The sequence below is a fragment of the Nuphar pumila genome, chromosome 13 (assembly GCF_984573655.1).
Source record: "Nuphar pumila chromosome 13, dmNupPumi1.hap1.1, whole genome shotgun sequence".
NCBI lineage: Eukaryota > Viridiplantae > Streptophyta > Magnoliopsida > Nymphaeales > Nymphaeaceae > Nuphar > Nuphar pumila.
The window spans coordinates 27657864-27671533 of NC_143261.1; positions in this window are offsets into that span (position 1 = coordinate 27657864).

Sequence of the window (13670 nt, forward strand, 5' to 3'; positions counted from 1 at the left end):
TTTTGGAGAGAGAGAGAGAGAGACATACACTCAGTACTGATACGTGGAGTCTGGAGACTCACTCCCCTTCTAACTTTAGAAAAATTTGAGCAATGATGAGCTGACATAGAAGCATGCGTGAGCCTCAAGAAATGCACCAGGATTCGGCCACGTGGGTTTGGAAGGGCAGCCGGCGCGGAAGGGTTGGTTGAGCCATTGATGTCTTGTGAGAACGGATCGGATTCGGCCCGCCGTCCGATCCGGATTGTTTTTTTCTTTTCTCGGGAAACGGGAAACTCACTTTTTAAAACTTGGTGGCACAACCGGTGTCACCTGGGTCGGGTTTGATTCGTTCCCATGTGGAACCATACCTGGCCCGGATTTTCGAGTGCGAGGTATCGCATTTGGACCTGAGTCCAACCAGATCTATCATAGAAAAAAACATACTCAAACCCAATAACAACTACATGAACCAGACCCAAGTCATACCCAGTAAAGTACTAGTTTTTTTATCATTTTTACATTGAAATTTTACGGGTCTTAATCAGAACTCGTGTCAAGCTCTATCTGCCATAAAATTTTACAAACTATACCCAGCTTTATGTATTAATGGGGACACGAGTCTTAATTGGGTCTTCTTATTTATCACAATACTTGAACCCTATAGGGTTTGGTACTAATCGAGTCAAGGTAAACCCAACCCATTGACACCCCTACATCCAATTGTATCATAGGCCTGTTGCTTGATAGATTGTTGAGGATTGAACGGAATGAACAAACAAAATAAACAAAACACTTGTTATGCTCATTAGTAACCACTTTACAAGTCTAATGTTTGTGTTTATTGTTTGTAAACGATGTGCAAACAATCTGGACAGACATGGATAATTGGTTTGATTGCTTTATTTTGACAAGTTTGTTATGAATTTTTGCCTTGGACATGGATTGAATTATGAACATATGTCTAAACCCATGAATTTTTTCCTTTAATATGAATCTCAAAATAGATCCAAATACCAACAAATAAAAAATTATATGTAAAACAAATATACAATAATTTTTTTATATCACGGCACTATAATTAGTATCGGATATGGATTCAATTATGAACGTATGTTTAAAATCATAAATTATTTACCCAAATATGAATCTCAAATTAAATTCAAATATAATAAAATAAAATAAAAATATTTTAAATCTAAAATCTCGGATTGATCTAAAAAAAATGATAAAAACTTGTGTATTTTGAGTAAAAATAATAATTGATATTTTTTTATAAATGATTTAATCAATGTCATATTACAATCTTATTATAAAAAATAATCATAAAAATATCAAATCTTATTAAATCAAATTAACTATAAAAAATAAATTATCAAACCCTATTAAATCATAAAATCTTAAAACACAAAAATTAAATCACAAATAAACCAAAAAATCACAAACTATAAGAAAATCAACCATAAAATTAAATAAAAAAACTCTAGTTCAAACCCTAATCAAAGAAAATAAAAAAAGCTTTAATTCAATAAATTTAATAAATTTAATTCAAATAACTAATCAATGAAAATCAAAATTAAATAGAATATCACCTGACCTTTTCATCTAAAGAAAGATTTTGAACCTACACCAATAAATTACAATTTACAAGTCTTGAGCAAAAATAGGACCATGTGGTCAGAGGGGTTTTGTGGATCGAATCTCGTTGGTGCATGAGACTACTGTTGCTTTGTCATGATTGGGGCACGTGAGGCTGGGTGATCGTGTCTTCAACCCCAACTTTTTCTTCGGAGGAAGGAGGGCCCATTAAGTAACCCTCGGTGAGGGTTCTTTAGTTATTATATATATAACAATACTAAGATTTATTCAATAAAGAATACATAAAATATGGCTAGGCTTTTTCTCTAACACATATTTTGGTAGTGGGTGCGTGTGTACGACCTACACCTATAAATTAAACATGTACAAAATAACACCACAGAATACAACAAAATACTTAATTTAGTTTATTCGACAAAGGGTGCACAAAATTTCATCTCCAAAACACTTGTAGGGAAATATTAATACTTGTTCCCACTCTCAACTCTAAGGGGCATTTGCGTGTTACCGAAAATCTGAGTTTTTCGTGAAAATGCGTCAACCGGTGTGCGTTTTCGTGGAGCCCACAATGCCAAAACAAACATAGCATCATGGAAATGTCTCGATGGATGTGCCATTTTACACGCTGAACTCTCCTTTTCTGCGAAAACTGTTTTCGTGGGGGATCCGATTCAATTTTCACGCTAGAAAAATCCAAGGAAGGGGTGACAAGCAAACGCTCCCTAAATACTTTTTTTTTCGAGGTGCCTATCTCTATCCTTTTACTGAAAACTGGCTTTAGCAGAGACTATGACTCTTTCTACCCCAATTTGAACACGTAAAAAGTGAGATCCCTTTTTCTTATTTTTTGAAGTACCAGTGTTTGGATGTTAAATATGATGGCTCTATTGATGGGTTATCAGGTTCAGGTGTGAATTGCAGTTTTTGCATCACGGGCTATCACTTTGCCAGGCGAAAAGAAGAGGGGCTTTTTTTTTCCTCTTTTCTGTTTTTTAGGCAAGTTGGGTTAGCCCAAGCGCGATGGCCACCCAATTTCCAATATAGCCAAATTGTATAATGGGGCGTTGGTTACACTCGCACCCAAGGGAAACTCTTTACTTTGAAAGAGACACTTCAGAGAGAAAGTGTTTTCCTATAGAGGAAGGTATAAACCCATCTTGACAGGAAAGTTGGTTTTTTTTGCATTTATTATATATTTCTCTTAGTTTTACCCTTTGCAGGAAAGTGACCCTATTACCTATAATAGAAAACCTCTTTCCTAACTGTACTCATATGTTGGCATTACTCCCTTGTTGTCGAATAGAGACATCCAAGGGTAGGTGGAATGATTCCAAGACTATTACCACAGCACATGCGCGATGGTGACATTCATAAAACCAGTGGTGATGAATTTCTTTTTCCTTTTTTTTATTCCCCACCTAACCCCCTTTTCTATTTATTATTAGTTTGTCCAAATAAAACTTTCCTGGTAACTATTTCATGTGTTTGGATAAGTGCTGATTGGAACGATCAGTTGGCCTTCAGAGATTTAAAGATGGCCTGTCACCTAGATAGGTGATGAGTATTACTCTGCAACAAAAAAAGGTTTTGTTTGTTCTTGTTTTCTAGAAGGGCAGAGAACTTGGTTTTATGATATTAAACTTCTCATTAACAAAAACTCTCACTTAGGGGTGTCTGATTGTGCTGCACACAACAGTCCTCAGTGACTGCTATGTCCCAAAACACATGCTCCCCACTGTGACCACCAAACACAGGACACCTTTGTCCAGCCAAACTGGGGTGTAGGGGTGGGCATCGGGCCAGCCCGGCCCTGTCCATGCCCGTTTAGAGCTTGGTTCATCAGGTTTTAAGTATTGTCCGGCTGAGTTTTGGCCCGGTTTTTAATGGGCTCGAGTTTGAAGAGCAGGTTATGACCCAATCCATTTGCCCAATGAGTAAATGTTCAAATCTAGTCCACACGTCCTTCAGATCCAAAGTCCAAGATCCACACGTAAAAAATGTCATAAGTACCCTCTTCAAATTTGCACAGGTGGTTTTTAGCAAATATTGATAGTTTGAGGTACTAAATTATAAATAGTTAAAATAAGAACTTAATTTATAATTTTGTAAACTGCTTTTCTATATATGGGGGACATCCAGCATTGTTGTAGTCGTCTTCTACTTAGGGTTTCACACCCATTTCCATATCCCCCTTTTCTCTTTCTTCTTCCTTTGTCTCTTCCTCATTTATGCCTCCCTTCTTGATGCTATTTTGTTTCTCTTTATCATCTTTTTTGCCATTGTTTTTTTCTTTTTTTTTCATTGTTGCTTTTCGTATTTGTTACAAGTACACGTGACCGAAAGCTTTAAAACTTTGAATTTGGTGTGAATCACCACGATCGACGGTCGATAACCCTTCATTTGCAACCGATCGATCTCTTTATTCCAACACCGATCTCTCCCTTTGTTAACTAGGTTTCCAATCGTGGTGCAGCAAAAATAAAATCTCAACAAGAAAAATATGTATATGACATGAAAACCACTGTATAAGTCCGCTCTCTTATACCTCTACACTCGTCGGGCAGCCCTTGAGGTGCACTTTCTTCCCCCTCTTTACTTTTCGGTCTTTAACCTCTTTTTTTTTTAAAGAACACAAGTCTTGGCCCCTTTTTCTTCTTCATTTAGTTTTGAGTTTTTTATATTAGGTATTATTTGTCGACTAGAATATGTTTTTAATGTATGATTATTTTCTTTTTGGTGTTTCGGTCGAGTCTTGAGTCGTCTGGGTTAAAGACTTAACCAAAAAGGTATGTCAGGTGAGTTCTAATTTGTAAAAATTGTTTGTATGAATCCATAGTGTATTTTATTTTTAGATTTGCTTTGATTTCATTAAGTTTAGAGTAGTTTTAGATTAGATATGAGTTTCTTTACTTTTAGATATAGGTTTTCCATAAAATAAAAATAGATAAATTAGGGTTTTATCAATTTTAGTATTTTTATTCAGTTTTCTTGTTTACTTGAAATTGTTAGGTAAAGAATAAATTTTTTTATTTATTTTCATGATTTTTATTCAGTTTAGGTTTAGATTTAACTTAGATTAACTTATAATAGTTTTTTAATATTCAATATTTATCTAAATTAATTCATTACAATCTTTTTTAATAGTCGATTAGGGTTCTTGCTTTTCTTTTTTGTTCTTTTTAATATTACATTGTTAGATCTATTTTTTTTTTAGTTATTCTTGTTTAATAGGTTAATAAGTTCATGTTAATTTATGGTTTTAGCATATTAGATAATGTTTTTATTAATTTTATTTAGTTGTTATTTGTTAAATACATTAGATTGATAAATTGATAGTTAAAATAGATTAGTTAATTAGATTTTTTAATTCAGCCAAATAAGATATTTGATTTTCTGTGCTTTATTAGTTAGATAATGGTTATTTTAGTTCCAAAATCTTGATTTTGTTAATTAGATTAGAAAATAGTTATTATTTAATTATCATTTTTTTATTAAGATTTAAGTAATAGTCAAATTTAGATAAATCACAATTTCTACTTTATTTAGTCTTTTTAATTTCTATTAAATCTTATTTAAGTTAATCAGTTAGAAGAAAGTTAGTTTAATCATGTTAGAAAGTAGTTTAGATTAGTTTGTTAAATTAGATTATTTAGAATTACTTAGTTGATTATCATTTTCTTTTAATTAGAATATTTATTAATATTTTTCCTTCATTCGTATTAGTTGTAGAATCTTTTGCTTTTAATTAACTAGTTATATTTACAATTGATTAACTCATGTTAATTTGAGTTCAGATTTAGATTTTAATATTGCATAGATTAACTTTTTATTAAGCTAGTCGATTCTTTTTTTTTCTTGTAATCCATTAATTTAATTGTCTAGATTAGAAATAGTTTAGTTTAGTTGTTTCCATAATTCATTATGTAGTTAAATTAGTCTTAGATTCACGTTAGTTTTAGTCAGCTTTAATTTTTATCTTATAAACAGATTTACTGTTAGCTGATTCCTTGCTTTTGGTTTTAATTCATTTTAATTAATTAGATTAGATAGATAGTTAGTTTTTATTTTGTTTCAGATTGTTATTAGTTTGCATGTGTAGTTAGTTATCAATTTAGTTTGTTAGTTAATTAGATGTTTCTTATTTAGTTAGATTAATTAATTAATTTTAATCCTTGAATTCAGCTAGTTAATGCTTTCTTGTTTCTTGAAGTAGTTTAGTTGATTGCTTTGAAATTTGGCTAGTATTCTTATGATTAGTTTAGATTAGGTAGATAAGTTAATTATTCGTTAGTGTAATTATTTTCTTTATTCAATTAGTTAACTTCTTGTTAGTTTTAGTTAGAATATTAAATCCGCTTAGTGCTTTCTTGAGTAGTTAGTTAAATATTTCAAATTTTTGGTTAGCATGTGTTTTCTTGTCTGTTAGTTAAATAATTCTTTATTGTTCCCTTTTAATTTACTTATCCTTAATTGTATTATCATCCCTTACTTAGTTAAAATATTTAATTATTGTTTAGAATATAGTATGTTCTCTTTTATTTTTATTTTTATATTACAGGTCCCTATGATTGTGCCAGCATAAGGAGGAGGGTGGGTTAAGGTGAAAGTGTATGATTATTCTCTTAAAGCTCCCTAAATTTTATTAGAGGGATCCTCGAGTTTAGTTAGAGGTATTGCTTTTTATTATTTTTGTTCCTTTTGTTTTTCAGTTAGCTTGTAATTCAAGATAGTCTAATTTTCTTTTCGAGGTATTAATAAAGTAACCTCTTTTATGAATTATTTTGCCTAAGTTCTGTTATTTGAGGAGACGATCTGACTTGCTACTCTGCAATGAGTGCAAGAACTGGTTATAAAATTATTATTTGATGCGCAGTTCTTGGTTTTAAAATATTGTTTCCAAAATCGCATCACACCACATCAATGTGCTTGTGCCACATCCGATCTGAGGATATGAGGTTTATGGGTTTCTGATGCAGCAGCAGAGCAATGTCCATGTTGGGTCTAAGTGATCCATTTGGATTCAAATTCTTAGTTTGAGGTTTTTATTTAGGGATCTATTTAAATCTGGATCGTATTATGTAATGGATTTATCTTAAATCTAGTTTAAAAGCAGGCCTTTCTCTTTTACCCTATAAATACTCATTAGATGAATTTCTGAGGGAGAATTAGATGATGAAACTTATTATTTTCTCTAAAATTTATGCATTTTTTAGTATATTTCGACTTCCTTTGATTATCACACATATTAGTGTAATGTAGAGTTTTTTCGCAACTTCGAGTTTGAATGTACATAAATTTGGTATTAGAGCCGAAGCCAATTGTTGGAGATTCGCAATGGCATGAAGTTCGAAAGGTGATGTCAAAGGATCTATGGACGAATGCATGAATTAGATTAAGGGAGAATTGAACAAGGTAAGTGAAAAACTTCAAGCACAAGCCTCGTAGCTTGAATCGATGATGGGGATGGAGCAGCACATGATCGAGCTTTTGAACAAATGTCTATATGTTGGCAAAACTCTGAAACAAAACCCTCATCATCAAGCCAACAGGGCAATCTCAAACCACTCATAAGGAAAGGCCCACTGTTGAATCGGCCCTAGTCCCTCATAATGGAGTCCTCAAATCAAGGGCAACCAAGGGTTCCACTAGAACAAGACTCGATCCTCAAATCATTTTACATGTGATGGTTGAGCCACCCAAGGGTCACTCGTCGACTGGGAAAAGTCTAGCAGCCCTTCGCCAGCCATGCCCTCGTGCCTTTCCAGAACCCACCATGGGCGAAAGAGGGCATAGGATTTCCAAACTCTAGGTCATTCGACTCCTTCCCACATAGAAAGGGAGGACCCATGCCACTTTGAACTGGTTATCTCCCTATACAAACCCAAAAATCAATCTGCACCTATCTCGAACCGGTTCAAACTATTTTGGACTTGTTATGAGGTGGCCAATGGCCGTTCCAACTAGGGGTGGCAATCGGGTCGGGTTGGCGTATTGATGGGTCGGGTTGGCGAGTTGGCGTGTCAGCATACCTCAACCCGACCCGTTTATTAAACGAGTCGGCTGTGGCAAACACGAACCCGATCCGTTTAATAAATGGGTAACCCGACACGACCCGCCAACCCATTTAATAAATGGGTTGGGTCGGGTAAACGGGTTTTCAGGTTGGCGGGTCAGGTTGGCAGGTTGACGGATCGGGTTGGCAGGTAGGCAGGTTGGCGGGTCGGGTTGGCGGGTTGACGGGTCGGGCATACGGGTTGGCGGGTTGGCATACCCCCAACCCGAACCCGACCTGTTTAATAAATGGGTTACGCGGGTCGACCCGTTTATTAAACGGGTTGGCTTAATCCCAACCCGAACCCGCCTAAGAGGCGGGTTGGCGGGTCGTGTCAGAAATTGCCACCCCTAGTTCCAACGTAGTTCTCACTGGTTATCAGGTCCATAATCAGTTGTCATAGATTTTGGACCCGAATCCACCTCCTTCTTACTTAATTTTATTTGCGGTTGGTGTGAATTCTTTCTTGGAACAAATCTATGTATTTTGTCCTACTTCTAAATGCCCAACCCAAATATGAATTTCATCTTTCCCTTTTGACTCAGGTCTTACCTTAACACCCAACAAAGGAATGAACACAATTATAGACTATTGGGATCTACTTAAACCCAATTGGATCTAAAAGTGCTTACAACTGGACCTTTCTACTTTGGATCATACCTTAAGCGATTCTGTTTAAAGTTGTTTTGCAACAGCCACCAAGGAGCAACAAAGTCCAAATACTCTCTCTATTTAGATCGTCAACAAAACGAATCCTACCACTGGCAGTTTATCTGGATCAATGCTTAATAGATCCATGCTTGTCAGGAACTACATCACTTTCATGGTTCATAGAAGTCGGGTGAAACTTGAAAGAAACAAAAGCAGACCAAATATGAGGGCAAGCCTTCTCCAATACAGGGAGAATGTTGTAAGAGCGACACAAAGTGCATGCTAAGGGATCCATTTGGATCCAAGTTTTTTAGTCCATGGTTTTTATTTTGATCTTATTATGTAATGGATCTATCTCAGGTCCAATTTAGAAGTATGTTTTTGTCTTTTACCCTATAAATATTCATTATAGGGGTTTATGAGAAAGAGTTAGACGATGAAACGTGTTATTTTTTCAAAATTTTATGTAGTTTTTTAGTATTGGTTTGCTTTCCTTCGATTATCGTGCATAAAAGTAGTGTAACATATAGTTTTTTCACATCTTCAGGTTCAAAGGTGCAGTAGTTTCAAATGGATCTTAATTGTCATTCTATAATATTTACTATAATATTTAAACTGCTAAATTCATCATTATATACAACAAATTGGTGTATTTGTATAAATGGATTTTGAAGTTCATTTAAGAAAAGGTTCTTGTTCCACTTACGGTGTAAATTAATCCCTTCAATTTTGGAAAAACTAGGCTCCAAAGTCCTTTTATTTATGATTTATTTTTTTTTCATGATTTTTATCGCTAGTCATGAATCCCTAACTTGGTTCTTGGGATATCTTGATTCTCTTTATGATGATGTAAGGGTCAGAAACAACTTTCTTTAGAGAATAAGTAATCTATAGTCAACGTCTTTGGTTCCCGCCAATCGATTTTCTATAGGAGCAGAAGGTAGCGTGGATCCCCTCTTTCTTCATTTAGAAGAGTAGTGTGAAGATCAGAATAAATAAAAATAACAATGGCAATTTTCCTTTGACCTAACAACCAAGCAAGCAAGCAAAGAGGAGTGGCGCATTAGAGAATGTGGAAGTCAGAGGGGGGTTGGCGCTTCGGTGAAGAGGCTAGCTAGAGTCCCACCTCCCTGTCTTGACTGGTAGGCACAATCGCTTGAGTCTACTTCTTGAGTGAAGGAATCACTTTCAATGACAAATTTTCTTCTGTCTAAATCCACAACTTTAAAAATAGCTTGCTTAGAAATCATGGGGGTAATCTTTGGTTGTGTTGATCTGACCATATGAATAGGATAGAAATCATAGGTGTAGGCCATGTCGACCTAATCAAACCTCATAGATGGATTCAACATGGTCCAAATGCTATGAACCAACATTTGGATTGTATTTTCTTGATGAAACTACACAACATTATGAACCAAAAAAATATCCCACATTGTAGGCCATTGATTTTTGAAAGCCCGCAATATTGCTTAGAAATTGAAGGGGTAATCTTTGGTTATGTTGACCTAACCATCGAACTAGGCTAGAAATCATACGTGTAGGTCATGTCGACCTAATCAAACCTCATAGATAGATTCAACATGGTCCAAATGATATGAATAAACTTTTAGATTATATTTTCTTGATGAAATTACGCAACAATATATGATGATGCATGAAATGCATGTCATTTTTATCATAAATTTATGTATTTATATATGTTTCTATATGATAAATAACCATGTTTGTATTGCATTAGGTACAAATAAGTCACAATTCAAATTTCAGTCAAAATTGGTTTAAATGAGAAAGATAGAGCCATTTCAAGGAATTGGATAAGTTTTTTAGGTGGTTTGGATCTATATCCGATCCAAAGCCTCCATCTTGGTCCTTGAACCAGACCCAAAGTCAATCCAATCCTAGATCCAAAGATCCAAGGTGATAAATTTTCAAAAAAAAAAAAAACTCTAAAAGTGGCGCCTAGAGGTAATTTACGAAATTTTAGAATTTATGTAGTGTTTTTAAATATTTTTTAACCTAGGTATGGTTTAAATTTTTTATTAAATATGTATTATAAAAACTAATTTTAACCATTAGGGTAAATTGTCTAGGCCTAGGGATTCACACCCCTTCTTTTTTATTTTCTTCTTCCTCTCTCTATTGATCTCTTGTTTTTCTTCTTCACGTTTCTTCTTCTTCTTCTCCTTTCTTTTGTTGCTTTTCGTGTTTTCTCTGTGGTTTGTGTGCCTTGCTGTATTTTTATTGCAGGTTACATGGTTGGAGCTTCTTATTCGGATCTGGTGTAAGAACGCCATCTACCTTCATAGTCGACGACAAAAAATCTTCTTCCTTTACAACCACCGACCCTCTATGCTTCCTTGTTGATTCAGATCCAGCAAAGAGAACATGTGCAACATTAGATCTAAGAGACATATGGCATGATTTCCGAATCCTTGGACCACTCTCTTCTTCCCCAAACTCGTCAGACAGCCCTTGACACCTTCTCACTCACTGCTTGTAGTTAAGATCGAGTATAATTAGAGTTGTGCATCTTGATCTATTTTACATATTTATTTATTTTGTTGCATCGTAATTTGGATATTTAGGATTAGATCTTATTTCCCCATATTTTTATTTGAATTAGTGGTTTTTTAGAAAAAGAAAATTCGTTTATTTCTTTCACAATAGAGTAATTAGATTTTTGCACAAGTAGATTTCGGCATAGTTAGTTTTGTTCCATTTTCAAAAAATCATTTTAACTTTATTTATGTAGTAATTATTATTTTTTTTCTACCAATTTGTAGAAAAAAATAAATTTTGGGTCATTTCTTTGGCCGAAATATCGGTGGTAGATTAAAGATCTGGATAACCTATCAGGCAAAAGGTCTAAAACAAAACAACTACTTGTTTTGCTTGTCCATGCCAATTTCAAAGTCATTTTAGGCTAAAATTTTGTGAGTAGTTTAGTGTATGTGTTTAGAGTCTACAATCCAAATTTAGGATCATTTGGATTAGTCATTCAAAAGCTATCAACATTTTATCAGGGTTTTGTTGTGATTTTGCAACACCAGTTTCGGCATAATCAAGATCCGACCCAACTCTGATCTCCAAATTTTCCAAGCCATACCACTTTGAATTTTTTGGTGATTTTTATTTCTGTGTTTTCCTAGGATCTAAGAGAGTCATGTATATATATATATATATATATATATATATATATATATATATATATAAGTTTTTTCTAATTTATTAGGTCTGTTTTAGGGTTTGTTTTCTTTCTTTCTTTGCCTTAACAAAAATCAGGTTTTACATGTTAAAAACAAAGTCTCTTCAAAATCATGTTTTAGTCTTTTCTAAATTAAAATTGTTCCTTGTCTTAGTTTCAATTTTACTAAGGTAATTAAGTGTTTTTCTTTTTGTAGTATATTCAATTAGTTGATAATTTCTATGGTTGTGCAATTAGTTTTAGGAAGTTGCTAAATTAGAATTATTGTGTTTTCAATTGGTAAGAAGTGTATGTTTAGATAGTTGCTATTTTCTTGAATATTTACTTTCCAATTTAGTTGATTAAGTTTTAGAAAGTTTTGTTTGTAATTTTAGATTAGGATTAGTTTCTAATTTGCTTCATAATTTTATTTAGATATTTACTTTTTTTTGTTTGTTCTTGTTAATTACTTTAATTGAATAATTTAAGTTAGTTAGTCAAATAGTCTAGTCATGGGCTTCTTAGATATTAATTAGCTTTAGTCAGCTAGATTAAATTAGATGGTTTAATTTTATTTTGTTATTTTTATTTATTTGCTTTGCATTATCATTATTTCTTTATTTCAATTGCTGAAGTAATTAGTTTTCATTTGCTTTAAGTAGTGTAGTTGGTACTTTTAATTGTAGTTAGTATAGATAATTTAGTTTTGCATATTTTTATTACTATAATTGCTTTTCTTTATGTATTTCTTTCATGTTTTAGAATAGATTAGCAATAGTTAAGCTTCAGTTTTAGCATTAATTTAATTTGAATTAGTTGTGTTTAATTAGATTTATAATTGTTTTTAATTATAGTTAATTCATAGTTATGAGTGTAGTTGCAGAAAATTGACAGAATTTGTCAGACTTTGGGTAGTCAATTTATGTGGTTTTCTGTGGAGTTTTGACACGAAGTAAGTTTTATTAGTTTCGTTAAGATGTTGACTTAAATTCTAAAAAGTTTCATCTTATTCAGAGTCCATTTGATTGAGTCTTCATCTTGTTTTCGAAAATTGATTTTCTGCCAATTTGTAGTCTTTAGTTTTAGCCATTTTTAGCTAGTTTGCATAATTTAGGGTAGTTTAATAATTTTCTTTAATGTTCGTTTATGCCTTAATATTGCTGCATTTTTTTTAGTTTATTTAAGTGTTTTTATCAAAAGTTTATTTTTTTATTTTTTTTGTTAGAGAACTATAGGAGTTTAGTGTATGATGCCACTTGCTAGATGGTAGATGGGGAAATGGACATGGAGCAGACCCTAAGTACTTAGTTCTCTCCCTCTCTCTCTCTCATTTGTGGTGTAAAGAAAGGGAATAAGAGAGACCAATCACTAATTTGATACAGACATTTAACTAGGCCATTTATCATCCATGAAAACATTGGGACCGATCCAACACAAACAAGAAGTACCATCTACAAGCCCTTGATATTGTTTTTACCTTCGTAACCGGCCTACCAAGCTGCCCATTTATTATGTCAAGTAGGTATATAGGGCATGGTGCTGCTATGTTGGTACTCTTTCTCTCTTGATCTACGTAGATCTAATCTACAAATGCAAAATTTAACCTTTGAATCATGTTTAACATGTTCTGGTTCTTATTTTATTGTCTTAAAGTTGACCGACTTATAAAGTTTTAGGGCATTTATAGAACACCTTTATTTAAAAAAAAACGTGAGCTGTTGATTTTTGCTATATCTTATGACTTATTAAAAATGATAAAACCTTCTAACACAGTAAATAAATCATGCTAAACACATATGTATAGTTAGATCTATCATTTAATTTAATGGCTAGATCCATACAAATAATGGGTACAAAACCACCTTATATTTTTTTCTATAATGTTTACGCCACCCAAGCACATTCGATCTCTATCACACACACAATATATATTTATATGCCTCAAACTTGTTAATCAATTGAATTTACTTAAATCATAGGAAAGACCTTGGTTTAAGGGATCTAAGGACACTTGTTTAACATTTGAGATAGATAACAAGCTTTCTCTAGAGCTGGCAAGGGCTCAAACACTTTGGTTAGGTGGGTTAGCTCAAGGCTTTGAAGTTGGAGGTTAGGGTTTGATACCAGCATATGTGTCTTTTGTCGCAAGGCTGAAGCTAATGAGAAATTATTCTTGGTGGGCAGAAAGAGCGGATTGGTGAA